The sequence below is a fragment of the Schistocerca serialis genome, chromosome 2 (assembly GCF_023864345.2).
Source record: "Schistocerca serialis cubense isolate TAMUIC-IGC-003099 chromosome 2, iqSchSeri2.2, whole genome shotgun sequence".
Taxonomy (NCBI): Eukaryota; Metazoa; Arthropoda; class Insecta; order Orthoptera; family Acrididae; genus Schistocerca; species Schistocerca serialis.
In genome coordinates this window covers 171,279,978-171,301,621 of record NC_064639.1, presented here as the reverse complement: position 1 = coordinate 171,301,621, position 21,644 = coordinate 171,279,978, and the positions used below count along the sequence as shown (strand labels likewise).

At 37.8% G+C, this 21,644-nt stretch overlaps 1 protein-coding gene across 1 annotated transcript in view; it reads left to right on the top strand.

The window, feature by feature from the left end:
- The window catches only part of LOC126455829 (cilia- and flagella-associated protein 251-like), a 67,938-nt gene that overhangs the window by 45,270 nt on the left and 1,024 nt on the right, over window positions 1-21,644 (top strand). The window lies entirely within an intron of this gene.

Sequence of the window (21,644 nt, the reverse complement as noted above, 5' to 3'; positions counted from 1 at the left end):
CCATATTAACGCATTGTTGCTAGTTGGGAGACACTTGTTTGTGGTTTTGTGAAACTATGGTGCAATCCACGCGTTATTGCTGTTAGTTTAATATTCTATTGTTGGTAATGCTTAATTGCCGCGGGAATGGCATTGGCTTCCTTGAAAGAGGAGGACACTTTCCGGCCAATCAGTCAAGCGGCGATGAGTGATGTTAGTTAGTTACCGAAAGGACAGAATACATAAGCCTGCTTCCTTTTATTATTTTATGTGGATGGTTCAACACTGTTCCGAAAGGTTGGCAATTGACTCCCGTGCGCCACGCAAGATTAAGTTGTTATGGCGTGAAACTCTCTTCGTTGTATTTGTAAGTAGGCTGTTTAGGTTTTCTTATTGGTAACGCCACGTAGCGCTCTGTATGAAAAATCACTGGCTATGCTGTGTGCAGTCTGTGTCTAGTTTGCATTGTTGTCTGCCATTGTAGTGTTGGGCAGCGGCAGCTGGATGTGAACAGCGCGTAGCGTTGCGCAGTTGGAGGTGAGCCGCCAGCAGTGGTGGATGTGGGGAGAGAGATGGCGGAGTTTTGTAATTTGTCATGAACTGCTATATATATTATGACTATTAAGGTAAATACATTGTTTGTTCTCTATTAAAATCTTTCATTTGCTAACTATGCCTATCAGTAGTTAGTGCCTTCCGTAGTTTGAATCTTTTATTTAGCTGACAGTAATGGCGCTCGCTTTATTGCAGTAGTTCGAGTAACCAAGATTTTTGTGAGGTAAGTGATTTCTGAAAGGTATAGTTTAATGTTAGTCAGGGCCATTCTTTTGTAGGGATTGTTGAAAGTCAGATTGCGTTGCGCTAAAAAATATTGTGTGTCACTTTAAGCACAGTCTTGTATAATTTTTCAAAGGGGACGTTTCATATGACGACCCTTAGCCGAGGATACCTCACTGGAATCTTCTGATTTTTTCTTGTAGTTTGTGTAATTAGTGTAGACTTTGTTTATTGCTAGCGCGTAATTGTAGAGAGAATCTCCTTTGTAGTTGCAGTCTTTCATTGTTGTTGTGGGATGCATGGAAATTTGCACCAAGTATTTCGCAGCTGCAATTAAGTAGATATTATTTTCAGTGTTATGTTAATGTGTTCTCTTATTTTTGCTCTTCAAATTGTGCTTTTCTGTGTTATCGTGTGAAATATTGTGACAATAATGGCGTGTGAAAAACGTAACACTAGGCTGCAAAGTAAACTGAGAAACAATAGTGACGACGAGCGTAGCTTGCCAGCACCGCTGTATAAAGAATTAACAGACATTCAAAGTAGTAATTTGGTAATTGTGCATAGGGAAATGGAGCGGGCGGCAAACAATGGCGTAGGCAGTGAAACAGGTAGTGAACAGGGAAGCATTATCGATCGATCGGTCGGCAACAGCTCGCCTCAGGAATACGAAATGACAGGACACAATCTTGCAAATACTGCAGATTCAGGTTTTGGGTCCTCACCGTTTTCTCAAATGAGTCAATACACATTTTCTGCTTGTCAAAATGTGAATGTTGCCGGTGCAAATGCACTGCCGAAAAGCGTAGAGGAACAGATTCCAGACACTAATGCATTGTTATTACAATTAATGCAACAAATGGGACAAAATCTTCAAAAGTTGGACACAATGGAACAGAATCTTCAAAAGTTAGACACAATGGAACAGAATATTCAAAAGTTAGACACAATGGAACAAAATCTTCGGAAGTTAGACACCACACTTGAACAAACACGTGAAGATTTAACTACTGAGTTACATAACATTGAATCGAAATGTCAAGAAGCCTGTAATGACGTAAAAACCCAAATTTGTGAGCATTTTCAACCTATTTTTTCGCGGCATGAAAATGCATTACAGAATCACGAAGCAGCCATAATAGAACTGCAAACTATTGTTCATGAAAATCATGAGACCTTGCAAGCTAAATTTGACTCAGTTGCATCTACCGATTCGGGTACGCAACTTGCAAAAACTCAGGAAAACTTAAAGGACACAGTAGATACTCTGAAACTTGGTTCAGAAAAACACACTGAGGAAATAAGTACACTATCGGAGAAAGTAGCCGAACTTTCGGATCAGTTCATTAATTTATCTACGAAGGTAGATGATAATCTGAATGACACAAAACCGATAGTCTTCACTGACACAGAAGAGTATGAACAAATTAGAAAATTCAAACAAAATCAAAATCAAATCAATACACAGTACAAAAGAGAAATCCGGGAAGTACAAGATCAGTTGATGCAGGTAATACAAGAATTACATATTTCAGAGGACACTCGCGCTCCAATATGGGAAGGGGGACGTTGAAATACGGAACAGCCACAAAATAATAACACAGCGCATTTCGGAAATTATGAAAGAAATTGGCAATGTGCACCGAATTTTGAGATTGAACCGCCGACACGACGTAACAATGACCGACATGCGACTCGCCGACATTATGATTTTGACTATAAGCTGTTCATTACTACACGTAAATTCAAAACATTTAAGAATTCTGACAACGACATTCATCCACAAGCATGGCTTCATCAATTTTCTCATTGTTTTCCTTCCAACTGGTCATTGGAGCACAGGTTAGAATTTATGTGTGGCTACTTGGAGAATGAACCAGCTGTAAGAATGCGATCGGTCATTCACGATTGTCACAGTGAAGGAGAATTTTATCATGCCTTCCTCTCAGCGTATTGGTCTCAAGCTACACAAGACCGAGTAAAACATAGCATCATAATGATGAAACGTTTCGAACAATCTGAATTTTCCAGTCTTATGAAATATTTTGAAGACATGATGCATAAGAATCAATATCTTTCAAACCCATGCAGCCCTTCAGAACTCATCCGCATTTGCTTAATCAAATTACCTGAACATTTACGACATATTATTTTGGCAGGACGTTGCAAAGACGACATTGAAGCTTTTCAGGGACTCTTACAAGAATTAGAAATTGACACAGACAGTTGCGGGATGCGAAAACAGGAAAACAATCACTACAGGTCACATCTGTCACAATTCCGTGACGACAGAAACAATAACTGGACACGACAGGTCTATTCTTACAACGCAAATCGTGACCAAAATAGACACCACCCGTACGACAACCGTTGGCAGAGTAGTAATAATTACAGGGAAAGATCACCTCTCCGCGGTAATGACTATCACAGAGACAATCAGAGAAACAAACAATTTGGGAACCAAAATAATTATTATCAAGGGAGACAGAATAACTTCAGATGCAACGGTCCAGCGCGCAGTTACGATTCAGGGAGAAATTCTCCACCACTTAACCGACAAGAAAGAAACTACAGGAACTACCGACATGACGAGAGACGATGTGATCGTAACGACAGACCTAAATTGCATCAGAACTGGCGGGATTTAAACAGGGCAGGGCCCTCTCGTCACGGTGAATTTGTAGAAGTTAGGTCTCCAAATCCCAATAACGACGCGCGCCAACAAAGAGACAATAGGCAATGACTCATACCGCTGGCAGCCACAAAACGTACTTATGAAACTGACGACGCAGCTGCCGTAGCTAGTAATTACGTAAAAATGGAAGACATTAGGGACATCTTACTCCAGGAACACGACGTAAAGCATAACAACATTGCATATCCTGTGATTCACATTACTGTAAATGACGTAAAATTTACGGCAGTACTTGACTCTGGCAGTCCCATTTCAGTAATTAGTGAAACAGCCTTTAGCAAATGCAACAAATCGAACGATTGCCCCACACTTCCGTTACGTAAGATTAAATTACAAGGTGCAATCTTTGGAAAAAGTGTAGATGTACGCCAACAAACCAATTTAGAATTCCTTTGCCAAAGGCACAGCTTCTCTATGAACTTTCTTATTGTTCCATTATTGTCGACGGAAATTATATTGGGAGTAGACTTTTTGAATGAATACAAAGCAATCTTAAACTTTCACGATGGTGAAATAAGTTTAGAGAAGGAAGGTAAGTCAATAGCTTTGAAATTTGGAGATTGGCTCTCAAACCATGACGAAGAAATTAATCGGCTTTACCTTCTGTTGGACAACAGATCGGAATTTTCTACGGAACTAGTGAAAGGTGGCTACACTGTGCCACTGCGCCAGAGATTGCGCCAAAGAGTACTATTAAGCCGCCTTCACAGTGCGTGTTAAGAGCTCATAGCAGTCAGTGTGTGTTGAGAACTCATAGAGAGTGTTTGTCGAGAGCTCGTAGCAGTGTGTGCGTGGGCAGAGCTCGTGGTTGTCGTGAAGTTGGAGCGAGATGTTGTAGTAAGGAGTGTTTGTTCAATGTTTTATCCAGTTATTTGAGGGGAGAGTTAGCAGATGTTATTGTAATGAGTGCATTTCGTCAATATATATGAAGGTAAAATCCACAATGTTCTTTTATTATTTGTGTATCTGAAATAATGCGTCACTACAGGTTCAGTCAACAAAGCATCTGGCTTGTGTTCTTGTATTAGAGTGAATTCTGGTTTTCTTGCGTAATTATAGTTTTTCTAAATTTCTTTTGTCACGTCAGCATAGTTGGTATTTAAAAATTCTTGTCTTGTTGGAAAAGAACCGTGCCAGATGTGGACGTTGAGTTACACTCCCACATACAGAACAGTTACTTTTGTGCTTATTGGTTTTGTAGATTTTATAGTTGCTGGGGACTTAATTAATTAACTGTGTTTACGAAAATTTTCTTACATTGTTTGTTGCAGTCAGATAGCGTAAATATACTAGTCAGGGCCAACCGATTACGAGATTGCGTAATCGGACATACTAAAATTAAAAAAAAATATTTTCAATCATAATATTTAATTAAGCCCCCATGCACGTGGCGACCGCTGCTTCGGATCGTCCCTTGGATTCTTCTGATTGTAAAAATAGTAGATGGTAGTATTGTTGTAGTAATTTGTAGTATAGTAATTGTAGTCTATTTTGCATGTGTAGATTTGGTAATTGGCATTCTTCTAATGGTATTTTTCAAAATTTAATTTTTATTGCCTTGTATACGCGTTTGACAATCTTGTGCAATTATTTCAATTGTTCGATTGATCGTGTTTGAGGGAGACATTGCATGTGAATGGTATTGTTGGAGATAAGGAGGCATTGTGTAATTTTCGTACAGTGACGAATCTTTCGTATATTTTGTAAATGATTACGCGGTCAATGAAACAGGCAAAAATGATGAATAGTCAGAATAACGAAATTGTTAACATGGCGAACTCGCCAACAGAGGAAAACAGTGTCATGAGTAATGTAGTGGAAAACAATTTAATAAGCAAGGAAAATAGTCCGGTAACAGTTCAAAATGTTTCTCAATCAGAAAATTCACAGATTACGAGATTAACGACAGAAGAGATAAAGCAGTTGATGGGTGCTATACTAAATTTGGAATCTGAATTAAAAACAGTGGGATCTGAATTAAAAACAATTAGAACTGAGATGCAAGCAATGACAACACGGTTATGCTCAAAAATAGGAACAATTGAAACAGAAATAGGAACAACTAAAACCGAGATGAAAGCAGTGGGATCACAGTTACGATCTGAATTAGAAACTGATAGGGGAACAATGGAAACTCAGTTAGGCTCACGAACGGGGACATATTTCAAAAACATGAAAGACGAATTAAAGAGGGAAGTTAGAGAAGAAGTACAACCGATTTTGAAGGCTCACAATAATAGCTTAATTTCAACAGAAATCAGACAAGAGGAAGAGGACCGAGAACAGGAAGAAAAAGATCGCGTGATAGTACAGAAATTTTCAGAGTTAAATTTACAACGTGCACAAGATAAGGAAGAAATAATTGAAGGAACCGAGGGATCCGTACCAAATGACTTAACGCAACAGTGTGAACACTTAACTACTAAAGGTGACAATACTGAAACCCGAGTCGCGACATTTACAGAAGACGTAAATAAACAGAAAGAACAATTAAGTGACTCATCGGAAAGAGTTGAGGAGATCTCAGATAAATTGACAAGTGTTAGTTTAGCAGAAGGGTATGAAGAAAATAATTTGTTTCATTTACGGGATGCAACAAGAGAGCGCCAGGCGCGCGAACTTGACAATAATCGACATTCAAACTGGGACAGACGCGGTAGGTCTTTGTCGCCACGAGGCGAAAACTTTGACTATAAACACTTCTTAACTGTTCGGACATTTAAGATCATTCGTAATTCTAAGGATGACATACATCCGTGTTCATGGCTAGATCAATTTACGTACGCACTTCCGCCAAAGTTGCCATTAAGTTACAAACTTGAAATTATGTGCAGCTATTAATGTCCTCAGGGGATTCACTACACTAAGTGAATATGTGCCGTAGCGAGCATAGGGCCCCGAGCTGTAGTGGTGCTATTTCTCTTTTAGTTTTCTGTACCGCTGCCTACTCTTTTACTATTCTTTGCATCTGTCAAACCAGCTCTTCGACTATCAATCTATCTAGTGAGTAAGTGAACAATAACCGGATATGACTGTTTTACCCAAAAGTGACTTTGGAAATTACCGTTTGGACTTACAGTATCTTCAGCAGCATTCATTCGTAGCTTAAATGAAATTTTACCTGTTTGTCTTCGTGACAATATTACTTCTTATGTTGACGACATTCTTATTGCTAAACATTCTTGGAGTGAGCACAACAAAATTTTGGATTCATTATTACGTATTTTTGCACGAGTTGGCATGACAGTGAACTTAGAAAAATCTGAATTTGGTCGTTCTCAGGTGAAATTTCTCGGTCACATTATTTCTACAGAAGGTATTCTTCCTGATCCAGAGAAATTAGACGCTATTCGTAATTATGCTGTACCTACTACAAAACGTGATGTTCGTAGTTTCCTTGGTGTCTGTAATTTTCTTAGACGCTTTGTTAAATTGGACGATTTGGCCACACCTCGTTTTTGCGATCTATCTGGAAAGTTCTTTTTAAACGAAAATCGGTCGACAACTCTGTTTGGTTAGTTTGTATTCCTGATGAGTGGGTTAATAAGCTGATTTGGTATACGCATCTCAGTTATGCACACTTTGGTCCCAGAAAATGCTTTCATAAATTACGAGAAAATTGTTACTTCAGTAATATGGAAAAACGTATTCGATCTGTTCTTGCCAAATGCAAATTATGTCAAATGGCTAAGCCTCCAACGATTTCTCACAGAGCACCGTTGTTTCCCATCATTCCAGCGAAATTAAAGGAGATGGCTGCAGTCGATTTGTTTGGTCCAGTGGTTCGTTCTACTAATGGTTTTGCGTACATTTTCGTAGCAGTGGAACTGACGTCAAAATATGTGTGTTTTACACCTTTACGCAAAGTAACAGCTCGTTCAGTATCCAACGCTTTTATCAAACATTTTCTTAAAGAAGTTGGTCATGTTGATAAGGTTATATCAGATAATGGATCACAGTTTCGTTCTAAAATTTGGCTTCGTACTCTACAGCGTCGTAAAATTAAACCAATTTTCATTTCACTTTTTCACCCTCAATCTAACGCTTCAGAGAGATGGATGAAGGAAATCAATAAATTGTGCCGTCTTTATTGTCATCAGAATCACAGAACTTGGGATCAGTATCTTCATATTTTTCAAAACATTCTGAATGATCTCCCTAATGATTCAACTTCTTTACCGCCTCTATTGATATTAAAAAATAAAGCACCGACAAATCGCGTATCTGAAATCGTTCCTTTTCCGCCTTCACGGAAACTGCGGCATTCTGAAGTTGTCAACCTGGCTCTGCAAAATATTGCATCTGCGGCTGCTAGAAGAGAGAAATCAGCTAAGCGTCCTGGTCGTTCAAAAATCTTGTCAGTTGGTCAGAAGGTATTAATTAAGTCTCATCGTTTGTCTCACAAAGGAAAAGGCTTGTGTCGCAAATTTCTTCTGCTTTATAACGGTCCATATAGAATTCGCAAAATTATACATGATAACACTGTTGAAGTAGAAACTCTTAAGTCTCGACGCTCTAAAGGAATACATCATATATCAAATGTTAAAATTTTTGTGGAATAACATACTTTAGAGAAACTAACAGCTACATGTAAACATGCAGAGAGTACAAGGATACCGCGCTGTGTTTTGGCGGCGGCACATACTCAAAGCAACAGTGAAGTCTGCGCGCCGCACAAGGCAGTCGTTGACCGCAAACAATGACTTCCTACGTCACGCGCCTACAGCTGATCGAGCGCTCAGTGCGAATGTACTGACAGCCGTAAACAAATACACAGTTTAATTTCTCCGACTAAATTCAGTATAAAGCTATAGTGACTTGATGAATTATGTTATTAACATTCAGTATTTTTCAGGATACGGTTGTATAAAATATTTAAGAACTTCAGGTAAATTCTGTGTGTCTCCGACGTTAAGACGACTTGCTATCGAGAAAATTTCAGAAAGAATGTAATTTCCAAGAAGAAACTAATAAACTAAAAAAGGGTAACTATTAATTGAGTTCATTTCTCAGGTAACAAATTTCCACTTAGGTACGTACTTTAGACGTAATTTGCTGCTCGCGATTACGTGATTCATACTTTGTGCTAATTTCATGTTCTATGAATTTACTTGTGAAGCGGCGTGCTTGCGTACATTTACTGATTTTGACAATTATTGATTAATGAACAGGGTTGTTATTTGTATATATTATGCATCGCTTGGCTGCACTGCTTTTTCACTGATGTCATTTTTTTAATTATGTGCCTGCTGTGCTTATTTATTTAAATTATAATTGTAACCTGATTTATTGTGCTGATGTGTTTAGGTATGTAAGTTATACTTTGTGATTTATCTGCTTGCGCATTCATGTTTACTTGTTAAGATGACATATGAACATTTATTTGCTTATGCTGATATGTTGCTAATGACCTGTTTATTACGTAAGATATATGTTTGCTGCTTTTTGTATGGATTGCATATTTACACATTTCTGTTTTGTTGTCACAACTACTCTTTAATTTGGTGTATAGAAATGCTGATATACTGTGTATAAACATAGAGTTTAGGTCACACTACTGTATTAATTATACATTGTTCGCTTGGCAGAGCCTCGTTGTAGGAATTGTGCTGCATCCACTTGTTGACATTCTGTTCTCTACTGGTATATTTAATCGCTATTGCAAGTTTTGCTTACGCTCAGTGCCTTATAGTTTTAAGATAAGAAAATTAACTGCTATAATTCGACGAACGACATTAGTACAAGAAAGTCATAGAAGTCACATGAGCTGAGGTTTTATGGAAGCTGTATAAATTTATGCTAATAGGAAGGAAGCTAACGACATGACAGACCAAAACTAGGTTTAGACCATTAACAGTTATTACACTGCATTTTTCGTGAGCAATTGAAATAGGAAGTGACACTTGAGACAAGAAATACTCCACATGTTTGCTTCTGTTTGCCATAATTCTTGAAGTGGTGTACACACTGTGAAACATTATGATTATTCACACTCCGTAATCGTACTTAATTACTGAGAGTTATTCGAACTAAGTCTGTTAGAGGTCAGGTATGCATTTCTTTTATTTAATGATGGACAAGGAACCAAAATGTATCTTATAATTTATAATGAGTAGAAAATTTGGATCAGATGGATTACACAGAGGTTGTGTGTGGGCACTGTGTCTTCGGATTGTATGGGATACTGAATTGAAGTTGCATTAGGATTTTATCTGTACTTGTTCGAGGAGACTGACTAGAGGAAAGAGTTGTGTTGGAAGTGAGATGATATTGGCAATAAGGTTTATATTTATCGACGTATTATTGAGGTATAGAGATTATATGAAGTAGATGATTATTGGAGTTTTTGTGGACAAGAGGTAAGGTAAATGATATTGATGATAAGACGTATTGAAGAGGTATTATTGAGGTATTATTGAGATTGTGTGAAGCTGATGATTATTGGAGTTTTGGTGTATAAGAGGCAAAGTAAGTGAGGAGCATATTTTTTTGTTGGTCTTATGGAACAAGGAGGATGAAGATAGCAGACTAGAACACTAAAATAGAAGGAAGATAGTCTATACACACACTTTGTTAAATAACTAAGCAGTATATACTTTTTTTTGGAGAGAGGAAGTAATTGCATATCTTGGCTCACTGACAGTTGTTCAACAACAGTACATTTTGATCTGGCTTGGCAAACATTGGTCTTGACATGATGACTATGACGTTGACTAACTACTATTGACTATTATACATTGCTGCCACTACTACTTGATACACATGATGAACATCAGATTTTGACAGAATTACATTTACACAGTTAACACTATTCAATTACACAGTAGTACTTAATGTGGATGAAAGATGAGTGAGTGTGTTTTGTGTGTTTTCCTTTCCTAATCCTACCCACCTATCTCCTAAATATTATTTTATTTGTTTGAAGTGGCTTGCACTGACACCCATAAATATTATAGGTTTACTGGTATTTGAGTATTTGTAATAGTTAATAGGACAATTATCTGACATCATTTGTGTGTTTGTTATGATTTGTATGTTACTGTAAAAGCATTTGTATGTGTATTCAAACTATTGTTCATGCCTGAACTGTCTGATTAGTGAAGATAAATATTCTGAACTGTTACCTGCACTCAACGTTGCTGGGCGCAACTGATGGACTGTTTCTACTGAAATGGTGTCGCTTGTTGGTGTTTGCACCTACTCAACATTGCTGGGTGCAACTGATGAACTGTTTCTACTGAAATGAAGTCACTTGTTGCTGTCTGCACCTACTCAATATTGCTGGGTGCCACTGATGGACTGCTTCTACTGAAAGGATGTCCCCTGTTGCTGTGTGCACCTGATCAACATTGCTGATGCCACTAATGGACTGCTTCTACTGAAATGGTGTCACTTGTTGGTGTCTGCACCTGCACTCAACATTGCTGGGTGCAACTGATGAACTGTTTCTACTGAAATGAAGTCACTTGTTGGTGTCTGCACCTGCTCTCAACATTGCTGGGTGCAACTGATGGACTGTTTCTACTGAAATGATGGTCACTTGTTGGTGTCTGCACCTGCTCTCAACATTGCTGGGTGCAACTGATGAACTGTTTTTACTGAAATGAAGTCACTTGTTGCTGTCTGCACCTACTCAACATTGCTGGGTGCCACTGTTAGAACTGTTTCTACTGAAATGATGTTACTTCTTACTGTCTGCACCTGCTCAACATTGCTGGGTGCAACTGATGGACTGCTCCTACTGAAATGATGTCACTTGTTGGTGTCTGCACCTGCTCTCAACATTGCTGGGTGCAACTGATGGACTGCTTCTACTGAAATGATGTCACTTGTTGGTGTCTGCACATGCTCAACATTGCTGGGTGCAACTGATGAACTGTTTTACTGAAATGAAGTCACTTGTTGCTGTCTGCACCTACTCAACATTGCTGGGTGCCTCTGATGGACTGCTTCTACTGAAATGGTGTCACTTGTTGGTGTCTGCACCTACTCAACGTTGCTGGGCGCAACTGATGGACTGTTTTTACTGAAATGATGTCACTTGTTGGTGTCTGCACCTGCTCTCAACATTGCTGGGTGCAACTGATTGACTGCTTCTACTGAAATGATGTTACTTATGAACTGTTTCTACTGAAATGATGTCACTTGTTGCTGTCTGCACCTGCTCAACATTGCTGGGTGCAACTGATGAACTGTTTTTACTGAAATGAAGTCACTTGTTGCTGTCTGCACCTACTCAACATTGCTGGGTGCCACTGATGAACTGCTTCTACTGAATTAATGTGACTTGTTGCTGGGTGTACCTGCTAAACTTTACTGGGTGCAACTGATGAACTGTTTTTACTGAAATGAAGTCACTTGTTGGTGTCTGCACCTACTCAACATTGCTGGGTACCTCTGATGGACTGGTTCTACTGAACTAATGTGACTTGTTGCTGGGTGTACCTGCTAAACTTTACTGGGTGCAACTGATGGACTGCTTCTACTGAAAAGATGTCACCTGTTAGTATCTTTTTTTTGTATTAACTAATCATTGAAAGCATTTTATGTGAACATTTGTATAAACTGATTTTTTGTATATTGTGTAAACTATTATGTAAAGCCACATCCATGAAAAGAAGTTGTATTGCTTACTGTATTTCATATATTAGGTTAGTGAAAGGTCAGTGCAAAGCCAAAATTTTTAACTAATTATGTGACATTTAGGTATTAATATTATCTTTTATTTTTGTCTGTATTTTTGTGGACGAATTTGGTGGTATTTTCACTACCAATGCTGGCAAAAATACCATCAAATTCTGGCCTGTGGAGGAGGGGCATATGAAAGGTGGCTACACTGTGCCACTGCGCCAGAGATTGCGCCAAAGAGTACTATTAAGCCGCCTTCACAGTGCGTGTTAAGAGCTCATAGCAGTCAGTGTGTGTTGAGAACTCATAGAGAGTGTTTGTCGAGAGCTCGTAGCAGTGTGTGCGTGGGCAGAGCTCGTGGTTGTCGTAAAGTTGGAGCGAGATGTTGTAGTAAGGAGTGTTTGTTCAATGTTTTATCCAGTTATTTGAGGGGAGAGTTAGCAGATGTTATTGTAATGAGTGCATTTCGTCAATATATATGAAGGTAAAATCCACAATGTTCTTTTATTATTTGTGTATCTGAAATAATGCGTCACTACAGGTTCAGTCAACAAAGCATCTGGCTTGTGTTCTTGTATTAGAGTGAATTCTGGTTTTCTTGCGTAATTATAGTTTTTCTAAATTTCTTTTGTCACGTCAGCATAGTTGGTATTTAAAAATTCTTGTCTTGTTGGAAAAGAACCGTGCCAGATGTGGACGTTGAGTTACACTCCCACATACAGAACAGTTACTTTTGTGCTTATTGGTTTTGTAGATTTTATAGTTGCTGGGGACTTAATTAATTAACTGTGTTTACGAAAATTTTCTTACATTGTTTGTTGCAGTCAGATAGCGTAAATATACTAGTCAGGGCCAACCGATTACGAGATTGCGTAATCGGACATACTAAAATTAAAAAAAAATATTTTCAATCATAATATTTAATTAAGCCCCCATGCACTAGACACTAACAATCACTCTGCAAGTACTGACAGGGATGATATCGACGGCATATTTGAAACTAATGAGTTAATTCAGAATAAAATTCAAACAATTGAGAATTGTAATGACACTGATAGGCAGGACCTTTTTGAGATTTTACAAGCACATTCCACAGTTTTTACTCACAAAACAGGAACAATCAAGGGATTTAAATACCAATTTCGTGTTCGTGAGCATACTAAATTTTGTGTTAGACCATACGTAATTCCGGCGCATTATAGGGACCGTGTTAGAACAGAAATACAATCTATGTTTGACGAGGGCATTATTGAGCCTGCAGTAAGCTCATACAACAATCCGTTACATGTTGTTGAGAAGAAAAATGGATCGATCAGGCTTGTCTTAGATTCGAGACAAATCAATACTATCATTATTCCTGAAACAGACAGGCCGCAAACGTTGGAAGAACTTCTTCAAAATTTTAATGGTGTAAAAGTGTTGTCTTCTATTGATCTCAGATCCAGCTTTTATCAGATCGAACTTCACCCAGAATGTAGAAAATACACAGCTTTTCTTTGTTTCGGCGTTTGTTATCAGTTTCGGAAACTTCCTTTTGGTTTGAACATTTCTTCGGCCGCATTCATTCGCTGGCTAAATTCCATATTACCTGAGTTCTTAAAACGTCACATCACCTTATATGTGGACGATTTTCTGATAGCAGAAGCCTCATGGGAACAACACAATCGCATCCTCAACAGTTTGTTACGCATTTTTGCAGAATCTGGAATTACAGTTAACTTGGAAAAATCTGAATTCGGTAGGACAAAGGTGAAGTTTTTGGGACATATTATTTCTTCTGAAGGCATTCAACCGGATCCTGAAAAGTTAGAAGCAATAAGAGCCATTCCAGTTCCATCCACAAAAAGACAAGTCCGCAGTTTTCTAGGTCTCGTAAATTTTTACCGTCGTTTTCTGAATATGCAAATTCTTGTTACACCAAAACTTTGTTCTCTCACTGGAAAAAATACTATTTGGAACTGGGACGAACAAGCACAGTTGGAATTCAATTCTTTGAAAGAAGCGTTACTTCACACGCCAATCTTAGTTCATCCAGATCTGTCACAAGATTTCTGCCTTAGCACGGATTCTTCTAAAGTCGGTCTTGGTGCCCATTTATTTCAAGAAGCCATAGAAAATGACATTACTGTTCAGAAAACCATTGCTTTTGCTAGCCGAGTGCTAACAAAATCTGAAAAAAATTATTCCGTTACTGAATTAGAAGCTTTAGCTATCGTTTGGGCATTTAACAAATTCCGCTTCTTTCTTTCTGGTAAGCACGTAAAAGTATACAGTGATCATCGTGCATTACAATTTCTTTTGTCTTCAAAATTAAATCATGACACGTTAAAACGTTGGGCATTGTTTCTGCAAGAATTCCGCTTCACAATAGTCTACATTCCCGGCAAGGAGAACATTGTTGCGGACGCACTGTCACGCGCACAGGCTGGGCTTGAGAAAAGTAACACAGAAGGCAACCTCGAGAAAAATTTCAGTATTCTTTACATTCAGAAAGTCGGCTTTGAAAACTTCATCACCACATCTTTAAAGGACATTGCTCATGAACAAGATAAAGATCCGATTTGGAAAGACATCAAGAGCAAATGGCATGAAAAGACACACACACAGATTCGGCATTATTACCTGGTTAGAAACAACATACTCTTTAAACGCTGCACTGTTGATGACAAGCTATGGGTACTTTGCATTCCAAACGACTTTGTTAATAAGCTCATTTGGTACATTCATTTCAGCTACGCACATTTTGGCCCACGAAAATGTTATCATATTCTTCGAACGACTTGTTATTTTAACAATATGGAAAAGCGAATTCGAAGAGTCTTGTCTATTTGTAAACTTTGTCAAAAGGTGAAACCATCTACTATCTCCCATCGTGCTCCGCTGTTTCCTATCATTCCTTCTAAATTAAAAGAATTTGCTGCTGTTGATCTCTTGTGACCGCTTGTCAGAACATCTAATGGATTTTCGTACGTTCTAGTCGCTGTTGAACTTACTTCAAAATTTGTTTCTTTCACACCGTTACATAAAGCCACTGGACGGTCTGTATCCAACGCCTTTGTTAAAAATTTCTTACGTGAAGTTGGACACGTTACTAAAGTCATTTCAGATAACGGACCGCAATTCAGATCTGCTGTTTGGTCACGCATGCTTCGCAACCATAAAATCAAACCCGTTTTTATTTCATTGTACTCACCACATTGTAACCCGTCTGAACGGATTATGAAAGAAATCAATAAGCTTTGCAGACTTTATTGTCACAGAAAGCATCAGCATTGGGACAGATATTTACACTTATTTCAAAACGTGCTGAATGAAATGCCTCACGATTCCACTGCTTTACCACCTACTCTTGTACTGAAGAATGAAGAACCACCGAACAGAATCAGAGAGCTTGTACCTTTCCCGAATACACGTAAACTTAGACACAAAGACATAATTGATTTGGCTCTTAAAAATATAAAATCTGCAGCAGACAAAAGGCGAAAACTACACGGTAAAGCAAATGCAAAGAAGTTGTATATTGGTCAGAAAGTTCTCATTAAAGCTCATTCATTGTCACATAAGAAGAAACACTTGAGTCAAAAATTCTTTCTAGTTTACAATGGACCTTACAGAATCCGACGTATACCACATGATAATTGCGTTGAAGTTGAAACTCTGCATACTAGGAAGAGTAAAGGATTACACCACATTTCACATGTAAAACCGTTTATTGAAAGATAATCTGCTTTTTAACTTAGTCTTTGCCATAAAATTTTTCGCTTCACATTACTAATATGCTTTGTCAGACTTAGAATCTGTTAACATACAACAATGTTTGAAGTTAAATATCCAATCAAGAACCAAGAGAACTTATTTAAACAGAAATGACGAATGCATTGTTATAGTGAACAGACGTCACAGTGTTATTGTGTGTGTACATTCTTGCTTGTTAGTTGCACGATTATGGAACGACTATAAGGCTTACATACTTGGAACATTTACCAGTACTGCTAATGAGATTTTAATGCAACATTTTGGTTTACTTGAAAATATATTCTGGATTTAAAGTACTTTCAGTGAGATACCAGATGACACAGTGGTTAGTTTATGTGACAGCTACACGATTTTATCACGACGCTACTAATGAGTGACAATTTACAATGTTGCTTTTGCAGTGCTTCTGTTTTATATCTGCACAGTTTTCTGTTTTATTCTGGAAAGTAAAACATATTTTAGTAATAACTTTTGTGGTATAGCTACAATGAGACTGCCTTTTCCGTAGCACAACAATACGTTACAGCACAGCACTTTCTTCATCATGGCAATAAGCGTAATAACTAAGATATCTATACATAAAGCATTTCACTGTTGTGCATCATGAGGTAAGTACATTGGCTTCTGCAGAACTTAGCTTTCGGAGGACGATAACTACGACACTTCCACAGAGATTCTCTTACAGCAAGACGCACATTTAGCGCTACAGGACACGTATTTGAGTGATTAATTTCGCACTTAACACATGCATTTTTTAAGATATTTGAAGTACAATGATACAAGGGTTTTCTGTGATATATTTCATTCCATTGCTGTAATCTGTAACACCTGAGGGTATAATTACTTTAATCCTCAGGGGGGTACACGCTTACTTTGTGTACCATGTGTTTGGCAAGCACAAGGAGCCCTAGCTAATATGGTATTTGCTTATACAACTTTACACATCGGTACCATATTTCTCTAACACACAAATTACACAGCTATCTGATCATTTAACTGAGAGATAAACTTTTTTTTTACTACGTCAGTGACACATGTTATGTAATTACACAGTTGTATAACTTCACATTTATGAAATTGTATTTTGTCTGTACTTTGTGAACTGTTCATATTTTTTCGGAACCATTGTGATACTATGAGAGCTTTGAGTTATTTGGTATGGGATCATGATTTTTAAAGTGCGTTTGAGGCAGATGACACTTTTGACATGAACAGAGAATTTTTTTAGGTTTTGAAATTATTGGAGGAAGCTACGACAATTTTGAGAGTTGACTGAGATGTTATGATATTATTACGACGACGATATGTATTATGCTGTTGAGGTATGTTTATGATCAATAAGATGATGATACCGTATATGAGGAGTTTGATTATGTTACGTATTTCTTATGATGAAATACCAGAGAAGTGTCGACGAATAAGGTAAGGAATAATGAGTAGTGATTAGGGACTCTGATTTGTGGAAAAGGTTGTTGGAAACCAAGAATCGTACTTTAAGAGTTATGAAATGTGTGTATATGTGTGAATGTATCACAATGCTGGCGAAAATTTTTTGGACGCTGTTATATTTATAGGATTTTGTTTCTACAGATTTGTAACCCAAATTCTTGACCTGTGAAATAATTTTATATGAGACTGTCACTGTAGCGGAAACTGGTGTCGTAAATATTTCGGTAAGAAAGTTAAGTGACCACCTGCACGGAATGCGTCGTGGGCACCGAGCTGGGCGACAGTCGCCTGAAAAAAAAAGGGCCATTAGCGTGTGCCTTTCAGAGGTACAGGTGGAGGAAAAAAAAAAGGGAGGCCATTATCCTCGCCATTGTCATTCCTTTAGAGAAAGCATCGCAAATACGACACGCTAATTACTTGGAAACATATCGTACTTTCTGATATTTACTGAAATGCCTAATGAAATGACAAGAAATAGTTTGTCTACACACCTGATTATGACTACTGTCTTTCTAGATAGATTTTTTTACTACTTATGAAATGCCACATGGCTATTGAACGATGTTCTTATGCTTTGCTTTGTACATAGTTGCTTATTTCATTTGATATCTAGTTTCTAGCTGCACTGCAGCATTGGTAAAAATAAAATTTTATACATGTATTAATATAAATATTTTCTGTCTACAGATCGAGTAAATAATAATTTTTTTCAAAAAAATGAGGGAGCACAAAAAGACATTTACCTTCACAGGAACTGCATTCATAATTATCTTTTCAAGTACTTGGTAATTTCTTTTCTAGAATAAATTGTGATGCATCACTCTAGTGTTAAGATGTGACATAGGTATTAGACATGGCCATTTTTACTGTAATATTTTTCTGCTTGAGCTTTGTCATGTTTAGATATAATTTATTACCTTTGCTTCTGCTGTTTGCCAGGCATAGAGCTACTAAATTTAACTTTGTATTACTCTGTTAAGCTAGTTTTACTACTGATTTATTTTTCTTGTTGCTGCACATTGGCTCATATTAGTTGTAATGTTGAATTGCTTGGTAAATTAGATTTACTGTAGCTTGCTTTGCAAATTTCCATTTTTTTCATTGCTGTTTGCGTTAATTGTTTTGTGCTGCTGCATTGCCTCGTCCCTTAGTTTAGCATCTGAGCTCAGTAGATTTAAGTTAGGTTAAGAGGGGGTAGACTATAACAGAATGAGTTGCGATGAATAGGAAAAAAAGCATTGAGAAGTTATATGAAAAATATTTGGGCCAAAATGAGTATTGTACACTGAGAAATAATTATTTTGAAAGAAATATGAATAAAATACAGAAAGCAGGTATAGATAGGACTTTTTGGGAATAATGACGAATGAAGGGAGATCTCCGAGAAATAAAGAAAGTTTTGTTTGCAAAATACTGCAGTAAAAGAAACCCTGTCCTTTCCTTGTGTTATCCCACTATGTGTTTGTGTTCCCTTGTGTATTTGTGGTTTTCCTGTCTTTATGTGTTTAGCTAATAAGATTTATGTTGTAGAATTTTTCAAATACTATGTTATTTATCTTGTAAAGATGCTTAGACATTATTTATTCTGTTTTGTTTTAATGCTCATATGTGAAGTTGATGTTTCGAAAGTTATTCAGCCCTTTAATATATGTACTTATGTCATAATTCCTGTAACACTGATGTATATGTTATTTCTATTCTTTTGTAAAGACCATATTACTACAAATGTTATCTGTACTATTATGTTCTTAAATGATGTATTTTGTAACTTTGTAATTGTATTTTCATATTGTAAATTTATAATTGTATAGACACCAGTTCTTCAAATTAAGTTACATTTCACTGCACACGTTTTTGTTGGTCATAGTATATGGACAATATGTGAGAAGTAGGGACTGTTAGTGTTTGCACATGTGTTAATAATTCAGCAAGGGACTGGATAACAGCATATGCTGGTTCTAAGGACAATTCCAAAAATTTCGTGAGTGGACAAGTGGTGGTTTATGGACTTGCTATATTCTCCGCAAGACTCTTCGATGGTGATTGTGCACCTGCACAGTCGCAACAGATGGCTGCTGGCCGTCTCTATATGGACTACAGTGGGTCTGCATCTTTGATGACCCACCAGTACCATTATCTCTACAAGGACTACAGTGGGTCTACATCTTTGATGATCCACCAATACCATTATTTCTACAAGGACTGCAGTGGGTCTGCACCTCTGGTGGCCCACCAATACCATACTCTCTACCTGGACTACAGTGGGCCTACTCTGTGATGACCATCCTACCAATATTCTTCAAAACGTCGAATGACTCTGCTGTGGGTTTGCTCTGTTGTGGCCCATTACCTGTCAGCATGTCAAGAGTCAGCACTGTCTTTCCGTTGGAAGGACAACGCTACTTCTTCAAGACTGCATGGAAATCCACTACTTCCATGTGCATTTTCTTTTACTGCTCAGACTTTGAGAAAAACACTGCTATGTTACTGTGATGAACGATTAGGACTGTCTTTATGGACTGTGAGAAAGTTTAGCTTTTGACCAACATTGTATCAATAAGTGTGTGCAATTGATATCTTTGTTATTGTAATTATGAAAAATTTTTTCAAATCATTATTGGCCACTGCCCAAAGCAATTTGTAAAATTTTTTTGTGGGGAGCATGGGGGCTATGTAAGTAGGCTGTTTAGCTTTTCTTATTGGTAACGCCACGTAGTGCTCTGTATGAAAAATCACTGGCTATGCTGTGTGCAGTCTGTGTCTAGTTTGCATTGTTGTCTGCCATTGTAGTGTTGGGCAGCGGCAGCTGGATGTGAACAGCGCGTAGCGTTGCACAGTTGGAGGTGAGCCGCCAGCAGTGGTGGATGTGGGGAGAGAGATGGCGGAGTTTTGTAATTTGTCATGAACTGCTATATGTATTATGACTATTAAGGTAAATACATTGTTTGTTCTCTATTAAAATCTTTCATTTGCTAACTATGCCTATCAGTAGTTAGTGCCTTCCGTAGTTTGAATCTTTTATTTAGCTGGCAGTAATGGCGCTCGCTGTATTGCAGTAGTTCGAGTAACCAAGATTTTTGTGAGGTAAGTGATTTCTGAAAGGTATAGTTTAATGTTAGTCAGGGCCATTCTTTTGTAGGGATTATTGAAAGTCAGATTGCGTTGCGCTAAAAAATATTGTGTGTCACTTTAAGCACAGTCTTGTATAATTTTTCAAAGGGGACGTTTCATATTGACTGATGACGTGACCTGTGACGGTATAGAACCAGAGCAAGTTTTCAGAACCAATATCAACCATATTATTTGTTGCTTGATCTTGTATCACTTGACAGGTTTTGAAAGCAAACGCTGTAGGCGTGCCTAGTGATATTGTTGTATTAATATGTACTGTAGTGGCTTTGTGTTTCCGTGTGAATGACAGAGGAAAACAAGGTTTGCTTACCTCAGGTGGATTCAAGGGATAGAATGATTGTTCTGTATCCAACCATAGCTTCATGAGCGTAACGCCGCTGCTGTGTGCAGTTGTTGTATGTCTTGCTAACGCATGAAAAGTGTTCACCGACTTGACCAGTGTGTCTTAATTATGGAATGTCAAGTCAGTGATTAATTAGGCTTAATTTCCTGCCTATTGGCAAGCTATCACCTTAAGCAGGGGCTAATTTGTGTTAACTGGGCTAGTGCTTAACCTGGTGATAAGTAATGCGATCTAAGTTAAGCTACTGCTAGTGCCGGTAGAAATAAGGTGTTGTTCCCACTAATTGTAAATTATAAGAACCAATTGAATTTAATGCCTTGCCTCATGTGATGTTAACATTTATTGAGACTAAGCACTTATGAGAAAGTTTGCCGTGGGCAGTAGTCTGGGCATAAGGATATCGGTGGTCACTAGACTGGCAGTTCTAGAAATTATTGCTGGCAACGTGTGATTTGGTGGTGCATGGTCTGCGCGTAACTTACTTAAAACCTTCTGTGTGGTGTGTGCCAACGCTGTGAAAAGTGACGTCTTTACACGGTGAAATACAGTGTTTTGTGTTCACTAATTGAAAGGTGTTTTTTTAATGTGTCGCCATGTGATCGTGAATTTTGAGTGGGTTTTACAGTCATTATTAAAAGAACTTCCATTCAGTATAATAATTGTAAAACTACTTAGTTATGGCTCTTACCGAAGATTTATAATATTATGTAACTTGGGAGTTCATGAGTTTGCTCAATTTATTGTTTTATGGATTCCATTTGTAAGTTTAGTAACTTTTTGGTTTTATTGATTGTACGTTTAAAAGGGGCAGACCTGATAGCTAGATGTGGTGGTTGGGGGTTGGTGATTAGTTACTCAGGTTTCTGCTACAGAGCGAGGTTCTGT